General features: G+C 41.4%; 1 protein-coding gene across 1 annotated transcript in view; it reads left to right on the top strand.

The window, feature by feature from the left end:
• The window catches only part of LOC115279863 (vomeronasal type-1 receptor 4-like), an 11,976-nt gene that overhangs the window by 1,116 nt on the left and 4,327 nt on the right, over positions 1-6,533 (top strand). The gene's annotated exons all lie outside the window — the stretch shown is intronic.

Raw genomic sequence — 6,533 nt, 5'->3', positions numbered from 1 at the left:
TTATCAATTTGGTTTACTTTATCAAAAAACCAACTCTTGGTTTCATTGATCTGTTTAACTGTGGTTTTTTTTTTATTCTGCATTGTTTATTTCTGCCCTGATCTTTATTATTTCTCTTATTCTGCTGGGTTTGGGGTATTCTTGCTGCCCTGCTTCTATTTTCTTTAGGTGGGCTGTTAGATTTTGTATTTGTACTTTTTCTAGTTTGTTGAAGTAGGTCCAGATTGCAATATATTTTCCTGTTAGGACTGCCTTTGCTGCATCCCAGAGAGTTCAGATTGTTGTATTTTCATTTTTATTTGCTTCCATATATTTTTAAATTTCTTCTCTCATTGCCTGATTGGCCCATTCGTTGTTTAGTGGGGTATTCTTTAACCTCCATGTTTTTGGAGGTTTTCCAGACTTTTTCCTGTGATTGGTTTCAAGTTTCATAGCATTGTGATCTGAAAGTGTGCATGGTATGATATCAATTCTTCTATATTTATTGAGGGCTGCTTTATAACCCAGTATATGGTCTGTCTTGGAGAATGTACCATGTACACTTGAGAAGAAAGTGACTTCCCTACCCTCAGGATGTAGAGGTCTAAATGTATCTGTCAGATCCATCTCATCCAATGTGTCATTCAAGTCCATTTTTTCCTTAGTGATTTTCTGTCTAGTTGATCCATCCATTGCTGTAAGTGTCGTATTAAAGTCCCCTGATATTAGCACATTCTTATCAATAAGGTTGTTTCTGTTTATGATTAATTGTTTTATGCATTTGGGTGCTCCAGAATTCAGTGCATAGACATTTATCATTGTTAGCTCTTCCTGATGGATAGACCCTGTAATTCTAATATAATGCCCTTATTTATCTCTTGTTACTGCCCTTACTTTATAGTCCAATTCATCCTGTGGTACCTGAGTGGCTCAGTCGGTTGAGCGTTCGACTTCAGCTTAGGACATGATCTCACAGTTCGCAGGTTTGAACCCTGCATCGGGCTCTGTGCTGACAGCTTTCACACAGCCTGGAGCCTATGTCGGATTTTATGTCTCCTTCTCTCTCCGCCCCTCCCCCGTTCTCACTCTGTTTCCCTCTGTCTCTCAATAATAAAGAAATGTAAAAAAAGTTAAAAAATAAAGTCCAATAGGTCTGATATAAGTATGATTACTTCACCTTTCTTTTGACTTCCAGTAGCATGATAGATATTTCTCCATCCCCTTGCTTTCAATCGGAAGGTATCCTAAGGTCTAAAATGAGTCTCTTGTAGATAGCAAATAGATAGATCTTGTTTTTTTATCCATTCTGCTACTTTATGTCTTTTGATTGGAACATTTAGTCAATTTATATTCAGTGTTATTATTGAAAAATATGGGTTTAGAGTCATTGTGTTCTCTGTAGGATTCATGCTTATAGTACTCTCTCTGGTACCTTGTGTTTCTTTCAACATTTGCTTCATAGAGTCTCCCTTAGGATTCCTTGTAGGGATGGTTTCGCAGTGATTGGTTCCTTCAATTTTTGTTGGAAAAATCTTTATCTCTCCTTCTGTTCTGAATGACAGGCTCGCTGGATAAATGATTCTTGGCTGTATATTTTTTCTGTTCATCACATTGAAGATTTCCTGCCATTCCTTTCTGGCCTGCCAGGTTTCAGTAGATGGGTCTGTAAGCACCCTGATATGTCTCCATTTGTATGTTAGGGCCCTTTTATCTCTAGCTGCTTTCAGAATTCTCTCTTTATCCTTATATTTTCCACTTTCACTATGATATGTCATGCAGAAGATCGAATCAAGTAATGTCTGATGGGAGTTCTCTGTGCCTCTTGGATTTCAGTGACTGTTTCCTTCACTGGACTGGGGGAATTCTTGACTATGATTCGTTGATGTACCTCATTCAGCCTCTTTCTTTTTCTTCTTCTTCTTCTGGAATTCCTATGATAGGGATATTGTTCCATTTGATTGCATCACTCAGTTCTCGAATTCTCCTTTTGTACTTCTAAATCAATTTGTCTCCCTTTTTCTCAGCTTCCCCTTTTTCTATAATTGTGTCTTTTAATTCACCTCTTCTCCTGTCTGCCTCTTCAATCCGTGCAGTGGCCATGTCCATTTTATTTTGCACCACATTTATAAAATTTGGTTTTTTTTCTTGCCTTATTTGCTGTACTTTTTAATTTTTTTGTTTTTTTATTTTTTAATAGTTTATTGTCAAATGGGTTTCCATATAACACCCAGTGCTTCTCCCCACAAGTGCCCCTCACATGACCATCATCCCCCTCCCTCCCTCCCTCCCCCTCTCCCTTCAGTCCATGGTTCGTTTTCAGTATTCAATAGTCTCCCATAATCTGTGTCCCACACCCTCCCTTGATCTCTTTCCCCCTTCCTCTCCCCATGGTCCCCTGCCAGGTCTCTCCTGTTAGACCTATGAATGAAAACATATGGTATCTATCCTTCTCTGCCTGACGTATTTTGCTTAGCATGACACCCTCGAGGTCCATCCACTTTGTTACAAATGGCCAGATTTCATTCTTCCTCGTTGCCATGTAGTACTCCATTGTGTGTGTGTGTGTGTGTGTGTGTGTGTGTGTGTGTGTATATATATATATACACACACACACATATACACCACGTCTTCTTGATCCATTCATCAGTTGATGGACATTTTGGCTCTTTCCATGATTTGGCTATTGTAGAAAGTGCCGCTATGAACATTGGGGTACATGTGCTCCTATGCATCAACACTTCTGTATCCCCTGGGTAAATCCCTAGCAGTGCTATTGCTGGGTCATAGGGGAGTTCTATGGATAGTTTTTTGAGGAGCCTCCACACTGTTTTCCAGAGAGGCTGCACCAGATTGCATTCCCACCAACAGTGTAGGAGGGTGCCTGTTTCTCCACATCCTCACCAGCATCTATATTCTCTTGATTTGTTCATTCTTTAAATCATCTTAACTATTTTTAAGATTCATGATCTTTACAGCAATAGAATCTCTGCTGTCTTCTGTGCATTATTCAAGCCCAGTGATTAATTTTATGACTATTGTTCTAAATTCTTGGTCAGTTATATTGTTGATATCTGTTTTGAACAATTATTTAGCTGTCGTTTCTTCCTAGAATTTCTTTAGAGGAGAGTTCTTCCATTTTCGCTACCTTTCTGTCTCTTGTAAGTTTTTCAAGCTTGTTATGTGCTTTGTACCTGTGAGTATTGCTATATTAACGGAGGCTCACAGACTGTCCAGAACCTGGCCATTCAGGAAGTATTCTTTTAAGGGTGTCCCTTGGTCTCTCATGTTGTGACTTTGGTTATTTTATTTCTCTACTCATAGTGATACTTTGGACTCTCCACCATGTGTGCTTTGGTTTGTTCCTTGAGGTAGCCCTGGAAGGGAAACAGGGAACAAAAACATGCAAACAAACAAACACACAAAGCAACAATAACAGCAGCAGCAACAACAACAACAGAAGACAAAAGACAGTCTAAAAGCATAAAATTAGAAATCCCAGCTACAAATAAAGAGCAGAGTGGAGGCAGTGCTAATGGAAGAATACATACAAAGAGAGAAAGACAGGGCTGGGGAGAAAGAGAAATTGAACATTGACCAGGCAGATACTAAAAGGCTTAATCCAGAGAGAGGAAAAGGAGAATACAGCAGGAGGCTAGGAGAAAAAACGAAGATAATATTACCTAGAGAATGTGCTATGTGCTATATAGTCTGATTATTTCAGAGAGAGAGGTAAAGGAAGGTAAAGAAGGAGGTATAGAACATGCATCAAGAGAATGGATTAATATGTCTGTTTAATCAAACCTATAAGCAGAATTACCAGCCCACAGGAAGGGGAGAGAGAAGTTTGAGAAAAGGGAGAGTATATCTGAATAGGAAGAATTGATCTGGAGTTAATCCTGGCAATGCAGCAGTGCTGGTCTTGGGGAAAGGGCTGTCTGTTTCCACAGCATCTATCTGGCTCCCATAGAAAAAGCAGGTACCAGGGGAGAGAGAGGGACACAAAACCTGAGAGACTATTGAATACTGAAAACGAACTGAGGGTTGAAGGGGGAGGGGGAGGGGGAAAAGAGGTGGTGGTAATGGAGGTGGGCACTTGTGGGGAAGAGCCCTGGGTGTTATATGAAACCAATTTGACAATTAACTATAAAAAAAAAAGAAAGGGAAAGCAGGTACCAGCGCAGATGGATATGGTTTGGTGTAGGCACGTCCACTTCCGCTGTGGGTCCTGAGGGCCGATTCCTGAGGCCCCGCCTTGGTGGTTGTAGGGAGAAAAATGGCGACCCCCCCCCCCCAGTCCCTTGTCCTAGAACCAGATGTCCCAAATCACTCCTTTGGATCCATTCTCACTGTGCCACTGGCACAGCCATGTGGGCCTGTGTCCCACACCCAGCGATGTTCCAAGCTCTCACTGTGTGTCACTCATTGATGATGATGCCTGTAGTGTAATCCCGCAAGGCAGGGCCGCTTCCTGGCAGGGGATCAAGCAAGGGACCAGTTCCTCCTGATGCTGACTGCGTCCCTTGTGTATTGTCTATCCTGGAGGGAATTTCTGGAAGTGGGGCACCCACATAAAGAAAGCTCCACAGTTAAAGACAGGATCTCTCTCTGAAAGCCCTGCAGTTAGAGATGGGATGATAAGCCCCCTCTCTGCCCCAGGCTGAGGTTTTCCTCTTCTCCAGGTACATTTCAACAATTCCCAAGCTCGTCTTTCTCTTCCATTTGTCTTTCTGCAAAAGGGTCTCCTTTCCATCCATGCCTCCGTGTCCCAGCTCATTTTTATCTTTCTCAGTTTGCAATCACGCACCTCTGAGGCTGTCTTCTTAGTGGACTCCGTCTCTTTTCTTCCCAGACTCTTGTTCAGAGACCTTTGGCTTCAGCCCCTCTTTTTTTGAGAGACATGGGTGGGAAATACGGAACTCCCTACTTCTTCTCCATCATAACCCACCATCACATGCCACATCTTGATTTGATATTTGGATACATTACAACGTGATCACCACAGGAAGTCTAGTTATAATGTTACCATAGCTAGTTCCAATTTCTCTACAGTCTCACCAGCAACTTATTGTTTATTTTTCTATTGAAGTTTCTAATGGATGTGTGTCACTGAGGTCTTGATTTGAATTTCCTTGATGACTCATGGCATTGAGCATCCTTTCTTGTGTCTTTGTTCATCTCTGAGTATTGTTTTAAAGAAATATCTACGTCATCCATTAGCCATTTTTATTAGGGCTTCTGTCTTGTTGAGTTATACAGTCCTTTATATCATGGATATGGCTCTCTTATCAGATGTGTGATTGACACATATTTCCCCCCATCTTCTGAGGTGCCATTCACTCTCTTGATAGTGTTTTTTGATGGACAACGTTTTTTTTTAAAATATTGATAAAGTTAATTTTTCCTTATTTTTTCTCTTGTTTGTGGTTTCACTATCATGTCTAGGAAAGCACGATAAAGTCCAAGCTCATCAATATGGACTCTTGTATTATCTTTTAAAGTTCATAGATTTAGCTTTAGGATTTTTTACTATATTTGACCCTTACTTCTCCATGCCATTCTTCTCCTTGTTCCCAGTACACCCTGTATACTTTTTCCTCTCAATCCCAATAACCCTTTGATTTTGAGTTCCCTGCACATTTTGTCCTTTATAATCTTAAACCTGGCCTTGCACTGTAACTTATAAGCAACATTTAATTCCCTTTTGCCTTTTATCCCCCTGCCTTATCCCTTCTTCTACGTACTCTGTACCCCACATCCAGACTCTATGTCATTCTAATCTCCCAGTTCCTGTGTGTTTCTCTCTTACCCCACTCCATCAAGCACATATACACTGTCCCTTTTGCAAGCACTATAGGGTTAATCAATTGCCACAGCCTCTATCTGAGGAATTCTCAAGGGTAAGGACGTGCACATATATTAAGCTGACAATGATATCAATAGAGAACAACCAAGAGAATATATATTTCTGGGAAACTAGCAGATAGGTTAATGCGTAAAACTTCTGTGCAGTTGGGCTTTTGGAGAGTTCTAGAGCATTTCTTTCCTCCTGCAGTGGCTGCTGGTTTATTGATTTTTACTGTTGTACTTGCAGGGTGGTTGGTTTGCAAGTCTTTTGTAGAACTGAAAAGATTGGGTGAGGAAGGAAACAAGGCACAGTGCTCCACGGCTCACTGTGGTTTCACGTGTGGATTTCATCAGCTGCTCAGCAAGGCAGAAATGACTTGCCTCTAACCAGGGACAGACAGCTGGGTCAGGACAGCACAGAAGGATTATATCAGTGTCCCCACTATTCACCTAATTGATTTTTTTTTTAAATAGCTTATTGACAAATTGGTTTCCATACAACACCCAGTGCTCTTGGAGCTCCAGTGGCGCAATCGGTTAGCGCGCGGTACTTATACAACACCCAGTGCTCTTCCCCACAAGTGCCCTCCTCCATCACCACCACCTCTTCCCCCCCTCACTCTTCCCCTTCAACGCTCAGTTCATTTTCAGCATTCAATAGTCTCTCAAGTTTTGCGTCCCTCTCTCCCCAACTCTCTTTCCCTCTTCCC

The sequence above is a fragment of the Suricata suricatta genome, chromosome 16 (genome assembly GCF_006229205.1).
Source record: "Suricata suricatta isolate VVHF042 chromosome 16, meerkat_22Aug2017_6uvM2_HiC, whole genome shotgun sequence".
Classification (NCBI taxonomy): domain Eukaryota; kingdom Metazoa; phylum Chordata; class Mammalia; order Carnivora; family Herpestidae; genus Suricata; species Suricata suricatta.
This window is presented reverse-complemented; position numbering and strand designations above follow the sequence as displayed.